The following is a 15,974-nucleotide window of genomic DNA, read 5'->3' as shown; positions in this document are numbered from 1 at the left end:
TGAGGGGCAGGAGAAATTAAATGAGAGGCCCAGGCTCATACGGGTAATGGTTGCTATACTCTGTGAATGAGAAAACAATGAACTCTGCCCTTTCTGTAAATAATTTCCTTTATCATTAAAAAAAATTATGTAAGTACCTTTTTGAAAAGGGTACCATTACTGATAGGCTGACTCCAGATCCCTGTTGTCTTCAAGGTAAAGTCTAAGGTGCTAAGCTTTGAACACATGGCCCGTGAGATCCGGTCCTGGCTGGACTCCCCAGCTACAGTTCCCACCACCTATGTCGCTCTCCACCCAGTCCACAGTGTGGCCACAAGGAACTGCCTGTGGTTCTCTTCTCTGTCACATCTAGCACTTGGTATTGTGTCCCCAATGCTGAGACCATCCTGTTCTCCACAAGCATCATTCCTTCCCTTCTCCCTTACCCTTTACCACCGCCAGGACAACTCTCACTCATCCATCAGGTCTTACTAAGTGCCTTCTCTTCCTGCCTCCTAATACTCTTCCCAAGAATAAGTGAGATGCCTCCAATTTCACCAGTGAGAGGAACCAGTCAGTTCCTTGAGGGAAGAATAGCATCTAGTAATTCACCACTATCTTGTCAAAAAATAACAATGGCTTCACTGAGTATTAACTATGCTGAGCACTGCACTAAGCAGTTAACTCGAATGACCTCTTTCAGCCCTCCCACAGCATTAAGGGTAAGTATTATTTAGTCACCCACATTTTACAGAGGAAGAATGTAGAGTCGAGAGAGATCAACTACCTGCCTATGATGACATGACTAGCAAGTGGCTGAGCAGGAATTCCAACCCAGGCCTTAGGACTCCAGAGATTGGGCTCTTCACCTTCCTTCCCTCCCTGGTGTCCCCATGCCTGGGACAAAATAATATGGAAACATAGCATGTGCTCAGCAAATATTTTTTGAGTAAATATTTATGCGGATAGCTAAGCTGTCGTGGCTTGTGGTATTCCCAATTTTATAAATCAAAACAAATTGATTACATCTAGTATATCATAAAACAGTCTGTGAATTACTTGCAGTACTAGTCTGTACTAGTTCTGTACAAAGAATAAGAAGGGAGCAGCAACTTTAACACCTCTTGAGTAGAAAATTTGAGACTCTTCTAAATGCTGGAAACAATAGATGTTTGGTTTTTAGTAAAAAGAGAAAAAAGAAAAAAAAAACTGGGTGGGGCACGGGAGAAGAATTCAGTGCCAAATAACCTTTAGCAATGCTTAGTGGTAATTAGAGCAGACAGACATTGTATTAAAGGTAGTGGAAGAATATTTTCTCCTCTATATTATTAAAAATCTATAAGATTGCTTCTTTCAAAACAAAATTAAAATTAAAATCCATGTTTATCATCATTTTTCTCAGGAGAAAAAGTTGTTCTCTTCTACCAAATTTTCCTGCCATCAAATGCTCATCGAGTGACAATAGAGAAAGCACCATCATCCTCAAGCATCAGATTGGGAGAAAAGTCCACTCTCGAGAGCATCAACTATGTAGAAAGGGGACCAGTGAGTATGAGTAGCACTGAATCATTCTTTCTGGGAAGAATATTCCCTTTCTGTTCTCTTGTAACCAACCCAACCTAAAATTGAACTGTACTTGGCAGTGTGAAAAAAAGGCACACATAAACTTGTGAGATCTGCCCATCGTAGCATAAGAATGACTGAAGCTATTGAGGAAGGAAAAAGGGCAGCACCTGACACCCAGAAGCTGGCCTGGCTCTCATAGGCAGACCCTGCGATTCTCCCGTTAGACATGAACCATCTCACAGAAAACCAGCCTCTGACTGGGCTATTTTGAGACCATGATTAAATAAGACCATTCATAATTTTGTGTGAGCACAGACAAAAGCAAGTCACTTTGCCACCCATGAAGTACCAAACATCCTATCTCTTGGCCAAAATGAGTGCTCCTTCTTTACCAATGACAACTTTATTCTCACTATAGTTTCCCCTTCCTATAAGAGTAAGTGAGATCTCCCATTACAGAATTGCTCCACTTTCTAACAGCATCCAATCTAGAGGGAATCCCCGCTGCCTTAGACTCTACCTCAAATCACTCAATCAAAGCCCAAATCCTATAAGGTCCTTTCTAACACCCTCTTACTGAAACACCCATGATTTCCGTGATGTGTGTTCTTCCTTGCTGCAACAAGTAATGAACCAAACTTGTTCAACTACAGGTGACTTCCTGGCTTCCTTGGCTGAAGAGTATTGATGCTATGTTTACACATTTCCATATGTGTATGTGTGTGTATATAGTTATAAGTGTTACATATATTTATATAAAATCAAGGTAGCTAGAAATTCAGGTAATTCAAGCTCCAAAGTATACTTTTCTGGCTGAAGTATCTGTAGAGATAGACTACTAGAATTAAATAAATCAGATAATCAGATAATTACACATTTTGCTGCCTGGCACCCTAGCAACCATCACACAATTCACATAATTTTAATAACTTGATGTCCTAGTTATCATCACCTAATTTGCTTTTACATATGCTATTAATATTTTCTACAATGCAGTGTGTTTGAGATTTTTTTCAAGCTATGCATTTTTTAACATGATAATAAATGGGGAAACCAAAATTTTAAAAAATTGTTTTTTGAAGCAGGATATAAACTTTTATAGAAAATATGATCACAGTTAAAAAGAATAATAAGAATAAAAGGGTGGTTACTAAAGTCTAACCATAGCTGCACTTGAATCACTTCAACTGTGATATATTTTCTAAAATTTTTAGTATTTTGAATTTGATGGTGGAAATACTATTAATTTCTGGTTTCATTTTACCCTGTTCTTCCTCTTAGGTGCCTAAACAATGATATCCTGATTCTCTTTTGGTAAATCTTAATTACTTTTACCAACAGTCTCTACAATTAAGAGGCTTAAGGAGACACATTACTAAAATCAAAGCTGTTCATATCTGCTGCTTTCTCACTATAAGTAAAATACTCTTCAAATAGTAATAAGATATTTTATTAATTCAGTCTAACAAAACATCTGTAAAACAGGAAATGCAAGTACTAAACATGGTTTGTTGCTTGCCAAAGATTAACAAATTTTTCTGGTAATGTGAGCATTTCACCCAATGTTTTGCTTAAGAGCAAAAATAGGTAATATTGACTGAGTATTTAAAGAGAAAGTGTTGTAACTTCCACAGAATAATGTCAATTTCATGTTGACTTTTGCAATTATATTGATCATACAAAAGCAACATTTCTGAAAACTTAGTCTTCTTCATTTGTTCACTAAATATCTCTAATTCTTTGATAATGTAATTCAATTAATAAACAGATTATCCTTTAAAAGTGCTTATAATTTCTCTATTTTTAGCATAAACATGCAGCACATTCTAAAAAATACCTTTATCAAAACTTTTAGGCAGAGTAAATGAGTCTTTTGTATTTCTTATTAAGATTATACTAGAGGTGAAGATTGTAACAAAGCAAGCATCCTTTGTTCTGGATTTGGGAAGAAACCAGAGATTTAAAAAGGATTTAATATTGAGTTAAAATGTAAAAGGATTGCTCTGTACTTAAAGACTACAATATTCATTCTGTAGTAATTTCCATAGTAATGGCAGTAATTGATTAAATTGTGACTAAATTGACAAAAAAGTGGCATGCCTATAACGAAATAGACTCTGTCACCTTCTTGTGGATGGGCACTCTCCAGACATATTGCTATCTACTTAAAATGTGGATTAAGATTTAAAAGATTAAGAAGTATGAACAAGCTATGGTGCAACATTTCTGGTTTCAGAGTTAAACACTGAGTTAAAAGGAGCTTTATAGCTGAATTGATGTTCACATTGCTCAGACCATAAGTATAGATTGGGACAAAGAAGGTAAAAATTTGGGGATAGAAGAAAAAAAATACTTTTTTTGCTTTTTACATAATCTGAACAGTATTTTAAATAAATAACAGATGTTAGGACAATGATTAAAAGGAGTGGCCAAATCTTTAGACACCCCTTGCTGAGCTTTTGTGCATTTTTTGTTTGCTTGCTTGCTATTTTATGATGTCAATGTATTTGAAGTTGCCTCCGTTTCTTATTTCTAACATCAGGTGTGTCTTCAGTGAGCAAACATCCAAATGACATTCCTGTGGTAACCATGTACAACTCAGAAGTGACTTTCTACCATTTTTTCCAGAAATGATTTATTTAATAATAATCTAACTCTTGCAAAACAGAAGCTACTTTACATATGCTTCATATAACAATGTCCAGATCAAGCTATCATTTTTGGAGTCAGTACACAAAGGCATTGTTGACTTCATTAGGTGCAAGTAGCAGCCTGTCTTTCTGGCTATGTTGGAAATTTTCAGGCGGGAAATGAATGAGATGGCCCAAGTACATAACACTCCTGCCTCAGCAGCAGAGCCAACTCCACAGTTTAGTTTATTCACTAAATGTGGTAACTCCAGCAGGGGCGGGGGAAACTGGGCCCATTGCACTGATCCTGTTACTTTTCTTCCTTAGTTTTATGTTGTAAACCAACTATCCCCAAGATTTATTTTCTGACCTTTTTTTACTATTTTATTTTCCATGTTGGATAAATAAGTTCAGCAGAAGCACATGTTTTGATGATTTTGCCTAGATTAGTTATATTAAGACTATAAATTGTAAACAGAGACTCCTTTTTTTTTTTGACTTTCAATACACTCTTCTGGATGAATTCCTAGAAGTTAGTAGAAGCTGTTGCTCTAATATCTTGTAGAGCCAGATGGGAATGGGCCCTATAAGGAGAAAATGTAAAAAGAATAGCTACTTCAAAGGAGAGTTAGAAGTTTCTCATAAAAGACAGGACATAACTTAAGAATGCACTAGAATCTCCTGTAAATTTGTATCTGATGCTTGGCCACTCTCTTTTTCTCTCTCTCTCATGATCTGGACCAATCTGAATTAGCTCATCGATATTTATTGATACCTACTTTGTGCCAGACACTGTTCTAGTTGCTTGTATTAAATCCATAAATAAAACATACTAAAATACCTACCCTCCTGGAGTTTATGTCTAGTAGAGGGAGACAGACAAACAATACACATAATAAATACATTCTACAATGTGATAGAAGGTGGCTGGTGCTGTGGAGGAAAGAAATATGGCAGAAAAAGGAGGTCTGTGAGAAAAAAGAGGAGGGTTGCTATTTTAAATAACATGGTCACAGTGGGCTTCATAAAGGAGCTAACATTTGAGCAAAGACTTGAAGGAAGAAAAGGAGGTAGGCGTGTGAATACCAGAGTGAAGAGTGTTCCAGGCAGAGGGAACAGACAGTGGAAAGGCACTGCAGCTGCAGCCTGCACGGCACGTTCAAGGACAGCAAAGGAGGCTATGGACTGAACAAGAGGGAAAGGGCAGTAAGAGGTAAAGCTGGAGAAGTGAGGACCTCACATGCCATTGGCAGGGATGAAATGGGCTCCACCAAAGGGCTGGCCAAGGGGTGGTAAGAAAGCATAAGTGTGTATAAGGGAATGACTTCAATCATTACACAGCCAAGGGCCAAAGCTAGAACAACTTCAGTTGCAATAAAAACCTGAAAGAAGCTTAGGGTTTCTAAAAATGTTTTTACTGTAATCCACGGTCAGAAATACATTTTATAGGATGACTTTGCAGTCACACAAAAGATACACACATTATTAAAACAAAGGTTTCATAAACCTACACACGTTGTACTCAAGGTATGCTAATATCTTTGGTATATTCTAATCTATTAGGTTTCTTTTCTTTATTCAACCCTAATAAAATATATTAAGTTGATTTTATAACCTAGTAATGGCACTTCAAAAAGCATTGCTATAGGCAATGTGATCATTTTGGCTATACCCTAACTGGATAACATAATCACATCATTGTCAACTCTGAGCACACTTTGGCTAAAAACCACATTGGGGGCTAATTACTTTAAACAGAGAACCATCATTAGCTCATTAATCAAAATACAATGTATATATAAGATATTCTGCTTTCCTGACAGCTGTCATTATATAAAAATATTGTGTGGGCTGGGTTACCATGAGGAAATGTAAAACGTGAAATTCGGGTACATCATTTCTGACAGGCAGCCAATATTTATGGTAGTTGGCTAAAGAGATTTTACTTCAAATAAACAAATGTTTAATGTTTTCATAAACACATAGACATGACCCTAATTAGTAAATTTACTAATAGATTTTTGTTCATTATCTCCAGACCAATCTTTAGATATATTTATTTTTAGAAAACAGTGAAAACTTTACAACTGTGTCTCAAAATATTTTGAGAGTTTCTTAAAATGTTTGAAAGCAGCATGATTTTATGAGTGTATAAGCATTGGTACTTTTCCAAACTGTTAAATTGCCCTTTCAAAACTCAAAATTCATTTTTAACTAGATTCTGGTTTTAGATATTTTTTTCTGCTGCGGAAAGTTCTTAGATTTACCATAGGATGGGTTCAAGTTTTATAATACAGTCATGTACTGCGTAATGACATTTCATCAACAACAAACTTCATATATGACAGCAGTCCTGAAGAATATAATATTGTATTTTTACTGTACCTTTTCTATGTTTGATATGTTTAGATACACAAAGACCATTGTGTTTCAATTGCCTACAGTATTCAGTATAGTAACATGCTATACAGGTTTGTAGCCTAGATACAATAGGCTACACCATACAGCCTAGGTATGTAGTAGGCTACACTATTTGGGTTTGTGTAAGTACACTCTGTGGTAATCACACAATGGTAAAATCGCCTAATGATGCATTTCTCAGAATGTGTCCCTGTTGTTAAGTAACACATTACTGTAGATGCATAAGTGAAATCTTAAGAACATACTAAGTCTTAAGTATAAGAAAGTTCCAGAGTGATACATATACTGTGGTATGATTTACATAAAGAATATGAACACTTAAAAATGGTGCATATTGTATATGGAATTTATGTAGATATCCCATGACATAAACATGTATATGATATATATGTGTATATGAGATATGTTCATTATATATATATTTCTGTGAATATACATATATATTATTTTTAAACTTGCCAGGAAAAAAAATGTCCCTGAATAGTCATCACTCTTTGGAAGGGAAAACAGGCAGTGGTACAAAGGCATCATTCACCTATATCTATAATAGTTCAAATTTTAAAATAAAATATTTAAAGCAAATGTGACAAAATTTGTCTCTACTTTCTGTATGTTTGAAGAAGAGCTTACTTCCTTATAGCCTGTACTCTAGATGGCCATTTATTTTCAAACAGAGACCAGATATAAAACACAACACCATGTCCTTAACTTGTAAAGAAGATAAGCTGGGAATACATCTTTTTAAAAATAGCTATATGGTGTGGACACAGTTTTAAGCAAAGAAAGCCCTAGTTCCTGTTTTCACTTAGGGTTGTGATAAAGGGAAGAGACTTGAGTGGCAGACAGAGATTTAGATTAGATATTAGAAATAACTTCATATCTCTGCAAGACACCTAAGATTGCCTGGGGATTTTGAGAACAAGAACTTTGCTGAAACAGCTTATGCTCTACCCTACTTGGAACCAGAAGAGATTATCAACATCCTAGTTGTCCTTTAAAATTTGAGATTCTGTCTGCCATTTCTATAGGCAGGAAGATCTTAACTGATCTACTCAGAATCTACAGCAAGGCAGAAAGAATGCAGTGGAAGAGAACAAAAACAAACAAACAAAACTTGGTCCTCAGCCATCAAGAGCCTGTTCTAACATTGGAAGTTAATGGTACTCTAACAGGACAGTGGCAGTGAAGGCCCTGGAGAGGGGAGGAAGGCAAAGAGGGCACCACTTCACTTGTACTCTAGTTATTTCTATCCATCAATCAATAAGCTTGTAGAGGAGCTTTCAACTTCCATATGTGCAAGATGCTCTGTAGAATGCATGTAAGAAAGAAAAACATCATTGCTTATTCTTTAACAGCTTACAATCAAATTTGAAAAAATCCACACATGAAATATTAAAAAAAAACCATAACACAACAATCGGTAGCACAGTTGTGAAAGCAAGAAAAGGTAAGGACAATCAGTATGGGCTGGACTCATCATGAATGAGAAGGCATTTATAAAGAGCCCCATAGGATGAATGGAACTTGAACTGTCATGGAAGAGTTGGTTGAGAGGGCATTTCAGGTATAGGGTAAACATAGGCTGAAACCTGAGGGAGGAATACTCCCGAATACCATAGCATGTTGTTAAATGGAAGTTTCTGGCTATAGTGCAGATGTTTCAGAGAATACAGGAGGTGATGAAGTGAAATAGCTGAATAATTGGTGGTCACGGATTGCTTTTTATTTATTTATTTTTAAATTTTTAATTTTCGTGGGTACATAAGTGTATATATTTATGGGGTATTTTGATACAGGCATGCAATGTGTAATAATCACATCAAAGTAAATGGAGTATCTATCACCTCAAGCATTTATCCTTTGTGCTACAAACAATCCAATCATCCTCTTTCAGTTGTTTTTAAATGTACAATAAAATCATTATTGACTATAGTCATGCTGTTGTGCTGTCAAAATACTAGGTTTTATTCATTCTTTCCAACCATTTTTTTTGTACCCATTAACCATCACCACTCCCTGCCACCTCCACCACTACTCTTCACAGCCTCTAGTAGCCATCCTTCTACTCTCTATCTCCATGAGTTCAATGATTTTAATTTTTAGCTCCCACAAATAAGTGAGAACATGCAAAGTTGGTCTTTCTGTGTCTGGCTTATTTCACTTAACATAATGACCTCTGGTTCCATCCATGTTGTTGCAAATGACAGGATCTCATTCTTTTTTATGGTTGAATAATGCTCCATTGTGTGCATGTACCACGTTTTCTTTATCTATTCATCTGTCTATGGACACTTAGGTTGCTTCCAAATCCTGGCTATTGTGAATTGTGTTGCAATAAATATGGGAGTGCAGATATCTCTTTGATATACTGGTTTCCTTTCTTTTGGGTCTATACTCAGCAGTGAGATTGCTGGATCATATGGCAGCTTTATTTATAGCTTTTTTTAGGAACCTCCAAGCTGTTCTCCACAGTGGTTGTACTAATTTACATTCCCACCAACAGTGTGTAAGTGTTCTCTTTTCTGCACATCCTCGCCAGCATTTGTTATTGCCTGTGTTTTGGATAAAAGCCACTTTAACTGGGGTGAAATGATATCTCATTGTAGTTTTGATTTGCATGTCTCTAATGATCATGATGTTGAGCACCTTTTCATACACCTGTTTGCCATTTGCATGTCTTCTTTGGAGAAGTGTCTATTCAGATCTTTTGTCTATTTTTAAATTGGGTTATTAGATTTTTTTCCTGTAAAGTTGTTTGAGCGCCTTACATTTCCTGGTTATGAATTCCTTGTCAGTTGGGTAGTTTGCAAATATTTCTGTGGGTTTTCTCTTCATTCTGTTGATTGTTTTCTTTGCTGTGCAGAAGCTTTTTAACTTGATGTGATCTACAAAATGCTTTAAAAATCAGCCAGAGATTTCTAAATTTGAGGATGGAGAAAAGAAACAAGTGTCTGTTCTTAAGTAGGTCAAGGATATATTGAAAATGACATTTCAAAGACTTCTTTAGCAGCAACGTTCATAATTAAGTATTTAATATGGATTCTTTATAAAATAAAAGTTCATCTTGCTATTTATGCTTTTTTATATTAAAATATAGGGTGTTTTGTTAACTGATTACTTGATTATTTTAGAACACGCTTAAGAAGCCTAAGTATAATCAGATAACCTCAACATCAGTAGGACAACTGATGCTGAACCTTAACTTGGAGCTCTAAACTCTTTTCCAAATGGTTTGTCCTTTAGATTTTCACTGCATCTAAGCACTGTGAGCTAGTTATTTCTCAGAGAACACCAATAACAGTAATAACAGCTAATATGGCAAAAATGAAAAATTCAGACGACTTAACTATAGACTCTTAACAGTTTTATTTCAGATTCCCAATACAGTGTTTATATAATGTTCATGTGCCATTGAGAAGGGGTGCTGGAAATGAGTTTTCAGCCTCAGTGTACCAGGACAGCAGGTCGAGCACAGAACTGAAGCCTTGGGCTCTGTCCTATCTCTAGGTCTAGTCTATTGCTTTCTTAGTCAAGTCATTTCCCCATTGTAGGTTTACCTAAAAAGAGGGGATTAAGCTGAATAAACTAAAAGAAAAAAAACCCACAACATTTTTTTCAGCTCAAACTTTATAAAACTACATTTGTTCATGTTTTGGGAGTTCCAGCATGAGCCTAGCTTGACATCGTAGGGTATAACAGGGCCTATTTTTCAGGTGGGTAGGAAAAGTCTAGTTGCATAATGATAGAATTATCTTGGGAGAATAACCCACTAAAAGAAGCTCACACCCTTGGGTCAACCACAGTGGTCTAGCACTGGAAAAAGAGGACAACATTGAGTTATATTGTTTACTACTTAGAGCTTCTTCTGGCCCAGTCCCTGGGATTAGTAGTTAAATTCTAGGAAAATTTCAGAGACATTGGAGTACAAATTACTCATAAGACCACTTAAATTAATTAAGTAGTTTCACCTACGAGGAATCAAAATACCTGACTCAAGCTTGTGTATGCAATAAGAACATTTATCTACATAACTGGATTTCAAAGGTAGGGCAGCATTAGTTTCATCCTAAGACTGGTTCTCCTTGTGCTCGCAATATGGCTGCCAGTGGCCATGGGGGATATATACTTCCTGGTATGCAATGTGACATGAAATATGAGTCCTTGTTTTTATTCTGCTTATTTCATCTCGGATTATGGTGCCCATCCCTGTACTAATCTCAGGGGATGGAAGACTGCCATTGGCTTCACCTAATTAGGTTCTATCACCAGTGATCCAGATATGGTCAGTTTCCTCTGAGGTATTTGGAAAATAGGTAGTTTTCTGAAAATTACTTTGGTTCTCTAAAGTACTAATGAATATTTTGCAGAAAATGAACACCTTCCATGACTCTGACCCACTGGTGTCTGGGCTGGTGGGACAAGAGAGCATCTGCTGTTTGATGAAATAAATTTATGTTGAGGTCATCAGAGCAGGAGGTTGTTGACAAGCACGGGTGTCTATAATGGTCTTGTAAGAGCTGAAAGTGTTACTGGCGGTGAATCTGTATAGGTCTGCAGCAACAATTCTTACCTTCTCAGAAGAAAGAATTTGGCTCAGGGGCATAAGGCAGAGTGAGAGACTGAGGCAAGTTTTAGAGCAGTGGTGAAAGTTTATTAAAAAGCTTTAGAGCAGGAATGAAAGGGAGTAAAGTACACTTGGAAGAGGGCCAAGCAAGCAACTTGGGAGATCAAGTACACAGTTTGACCTTTTGACTTTGAGTTTTATGTGCTGACATACTTACAGGGTCTTGGGTCCCCTCTCCCCTGATTCTTCCCTTGGGGTGGGCTGACCACTTGTGTGCTAGTGCTTGGGAGGGGCCACATGCACAGTGTGTTTACTGGAGTTGTACACATGCTTACTTGAAGCGCTCTTCTCTTACCAGTTGATTGCTCCTAGAAGGTCATATACCAGTCAAACTCTGCCATTTTGCCTCTTAGTGTGCATGCTTGAACCCACTGGCCCGACTCCTGAGATCTTATCCGGAAGCTGCTGATCACCAGTTTCAGGTGTTTTCTATCTATTGGGAGGCTGCCTTTCCCTGGCATCTGGGTTTCTCATTCACTGCTATTGACTTGGGCTGAAATTACATGTTCCATGCAGCTGGAAGGAAGTTGCCTAAGAAAAGCTATCAAACACTTGTGAGGATTGGAGACTACAGCAAATCCACAAGTGATGAACCTGCTGGCTAGTTCAAGAAAATTCAAGAAATATATTTGGACAGACCTCTAGAGATTTGGCTAAAATAAAGAAGAGCAGACACTTAAAAAAGTATTTTTTCTTTGATTCGTGGTATAATTTTAAATCATGAATCTAACCCATTTCTTGATAGGTGGGTTTGAACTACAGAAATTCTAGTTCAACTTTTACTTCTTCTGAAGGCATCATTTTAATGTTAATGCATGTTGATATATGTCTCCTTTCTTTAGCAATAGGACTTCCTTGAGCTGATTAGAGTAGCTGTGCCATCTGCAAAAACTCTACCTTAATGCATCTACTTTAAAACCTTAAAAACCTTAATGCATCTACTTTGCATGTAAACAGGGAGCATGGCTGTGGCCTAACTGAATTTCAATGCCTGTAAGTGTGGTTTCCTGAAAAAGAAAATGAAACCCTGTCTCCATGTCTTTACAGCATGCATGCCTTTTTTTTTTTTTTAAACTGTGCATCTGAGTCACACTGAACAACTCTCTTTCTACTCCAAAGGGGGAAAATAAGTTAAATTTACGTTTCATGCCTGTAAGGCATTTTAAAGTTAATCGGGCCCTTTGGGCCTAATTTAATTTGTGTAAGATTGCTGTTGATGATTAGAATAGCTATTTAAGATTTTTGTTAACAGTCTGTTATGTGGACTTAATGGAAGCACTCCAAAAGCAGTCTGTTCACTTTCCCCTGTCAAATTCAGGTTACAGAGCCTTCACAGATGTGAGTAGACATCAATACGAAAAGGGGATAGAACACAAATTAAAATCAGAAGTGTACTCAAACTGCCAGTGTTGAGCTTTGGTTAAAAACATCTGTCACATAAAAGCAAACACTCAGAGCCGTTACGTCTTATAACAGTTGTCTTTATTTTTCATATCTTTGGCATTTTCATCATTTCATGTTAGTGCTGTCTTTGGAATTTTTCATACAAGTGATTGCTTTTTTAACATCACTGATTTCTCTACACAAACATTTGTAAGGCTTTTGTCTCAACACTACAAAGAGAGAGAATACCAAGCAGAGCTGGAATTTGAATGGTCTCGTAGAATCTGAAAAATGCTAAATGACGAGTTAATGGGTGCAGCACACCAGCATGGCACATGTATACATAGGTAACTCACCTGCACATTGTGCACATGTACCCTAAAACTTAAAGTATAATAATAATAAAAAAAGATTTTACTTGAAAAAAAAAAAGAAAAATCGGCTGACCAACGCAGAGCACTTTAGCGAAGTGAATGTATTTGACTCATTCTGGCCAACATGAGATCAAACTCTCCCTTTGATTCCTGCTACAAGGTTATTTTTCATCGTTTCAAAATTTACAGCTACCATTCTTATTTTACAGATGTCAGTGATCATAAGAAGCCCAGGTCTCCCTTCGGTACTATCAAGGAGATTTCAGGATGCTCTTGAGTCACTCTCCTGATATTTGTCATAAATCACATCTCTTTTTTTCAGAGTTAAGATTTAATTCTCTCATTACTTTATTTCATAGCTTTTACAATTTCATTCCTTTATTCTGTTTTCATTTTCTGTTTTCCAGGCGTTGTATTTCAAAACCATGGCCCTTCTATTTCCTCTTTCTTATTGTTTTTCTCTTCCATGTTCACTTCTGCCTTCCTTAATTTTCTTTCCCTTCCTTTACTCTCATTTCTTTCACAGAGTGAGTGATTTCTGTGAAAGCAAGGTAAGTGTCTCATGGGGTCCAGCTAAGGATGCAACCACCAAAGGCAAGATCAAGAGACAAATGAGCTCCACCTCCCCCAGCGCCATGTTCCCCTGCCCAGGAAACACCACCTGCTTCCTATGTGGCTGGAGGGGTGGGGGCTGTGCACAGCAGTGAAGATGCTAGGAGATTACAGGCAGATATTTTGCAAATAATCTCTTCTAAAGTTATTGATTCATATAAGTGGAATATAAGATTTACGTTAATCCTGTTCCTTAAATCAGAAATGTCTAATGTTATACTGTTTTATGCAGTGGGTAATTTACATTAAGAAAAAGGATAAAAAAAAAAAACTAATAGGAAAGCTTGTGGATCATCCCACCCCACCCCACTTTTTTTCTGGTCACCCCTGGCTGGTCACCTCAACCTTCTGCTTTCTTATGCTGCCATTTGCACCAAGCATGACATTATATCAGCTCTCTCTTTCTCTTTGTTCAGAACAAAATCCTTTTTATAGCAAAGTGGAGAAAATTCTCGATGCCATGAATGCTGAATGAGACTTAAATACAAAGGCCCTGCAATCACATTTCACCCCATAATTAATTATGTAATTATAAAGCTTTGTCAAGCCATTGTATTCCCCCTCAAATATATTTTAAAGAATTTTAAAGCTTTTGTTTCTACACCCCTGACAATAATGATAAAACACCCTTACCTCTCCCATTTCCACGTGTCTATCACCTTTTTAATAATACTCTTGAGAAAAACATGAGATCACTGGTATTAAAGTAGAAAGGTCTTGCAGCTTTTTTTCTAGTTACTTAGATTTGTGGAGCTCTAATTTGATTGTGGGCATCCTTTATAAGGCTTGTTCCACCTTCTCCTGTGGAGCTATACCAGCTGTGACTCCTGTTTTAAGAACTATGTTCTCTTCTCTGTTGCAGACCTATGTTATATCTGCCTTAGTGCATGGGCTGCTGGTCAATGCTAATAGCTGGCTCTCAGGGAAAAAAGAAAAACCATCTGTGGCATCTGCCAATTTCTGTGGTGTAAATACTCTGAGCTCTGCCAATTTCAAGCCATCCATCTGACATTGCTGAACCCAAAGTTGGCAAGGGATGTGCACAATTGCCTTTTGCAAGCAAGTAAGAGCTGTCTTGGGGATTATTAAGCTACTCAAGAAGCATCTGCCTACTGGCACCCACTGCTTTTTTAATGTACTCTGGGAGGAGAGGGCATATAAAATAGTGTTCTTGGCTTAAGGGGTTTACAGTCTAGCCGGAGAGAAAGAGCCCAAAGCAATGACCAGAGAAAGCAGAGTGCAACAGTGATCCACAAACTCCACTGAAGGGATTCAGAGCAAAGCCCTCAAGAAAGGCACTTTAGCAAAGAAAGTGTGTTTAAAGGATGCAGAGGGTTTCATGACATGGAGGAAAAGGGAAAACGCATTGCAGGCAAGGGAAGGCTGGAAGGTTGGAATAGGCATGGAGTGTTCTTAGAAAAGACAAAACAGAATCTCAGACTGTCTGATGACCCAAACGGGAAATTTTTGGTACTATGACAGAATATTCACTTCCCTCTTTACCAGGTACTTTTACACACGTTTCTTTTGATCCTTCCTATAACTGTAGGAGATTGGTAAAATACAATAGGTGTTATTATTACTATTATTATATTCACTTAGCAAAAAAGTATACTTAGAAAAGTCAGAAAACTAAGGGAAGTTAAGGGCCCTTGTGGACCCCTTTAAGCCAGACCCAGAATGCTCTCTCCCCAGCTTATCATACCCCAGTGTTATTGCACCACAGTCTGCTCTGAGGAGCCTCATTAGGCAGTCCTCCCATACAGTAGCCTCTCAAACTGCAAGACTTTTCATTGCATGAGCAAGATCCATTTTTCCTTGCAACGAAACTGAAGAACTGCCTCAATGGCTTTACAAAGAAAAGCAAAGTCTATTTCTTTTTTAATGTCTGTCCTGAAAAGGGCTTTGGGGGCATGGTGCAGTGGAAAAGTCACTGAGCTGGGTATCAGAAGAGCTAGATTCAGGTTTGGGATCTGATTCAGGTTTGGGATGTGATGGAGAGCTGTGTGATATTAGGCAGATGGCTTAACACTTCTGGGTTTCCGTATGTCATACAGGAACTGATGAGTTTACTTGCATGGCCTCAAATGTTCCTTTTATCTATGAAAGGCAGCACTTCTAGATATACTAAATTGCCAGTCTAGAACTATATCATTACATGGGCCTCCAGAGAATCCGGGGAGCCTAGAGGAGTTGAGTGTGTTGAAGGTTGAAGCACAATTACCTTAAAAAATAATGTAATTGAAGTTCTTGGATATTACTTCCTGAAGATGGCCAAGATGGCTTTTTTTTTTTTTTTGCCTGGGCTAGAATGCAGTGAGATGAACACGGCTCACTGCAGCCTCAACCTCCCAGGCTCAAGCAATCTTTCCACCTCACCCTCCT

The 15,974-nt window shown here is 37.4% G+C and overlaps 1 long non-coding RNA gene across 2 annotated transcripts in view; it reads left to right on the top strand.

Annotated features, from left to right (window-relative positions):
* LOC103784673 (uncharacterized) overlaps positions 1-15,974 on the top strand; it is a 31,363-nt gene that overhangs the window by 4,616 nt on the left and 10,773 nt on the right. The window contains exons 2-3 of one of the 2 annotated variants that reach the window (XR_010109616.1): positions 1,382-1,524; positions 14,452-14,652. This is a non-coding gene — a long non-coding RNA (uncharacterized LOC103784673). The remainder of the gene's footprint in view (positions 1-1,381; positions 1,525-14,451; positions 14,653-15,974) is intronic. The other variant, XR_008620636.2, reaches the window with a different exon arrangement.

This window comes from Pan paniscus, chromosome 14 (genome assembly GCF_029289425.2).
Source record: "Pan paniscus chromosome 14, NHGRI_mPanPan1-v2.0_pri, whole genome shotgun sequence".
NCBI lineage: Eukaryota > Metazoa > Chordata > Mammalia > Primates > Hominidae > Pan > Pan paniscus.
This window is presented reverse-complemented; position numbering and strand designations above follow the sequence as displayed.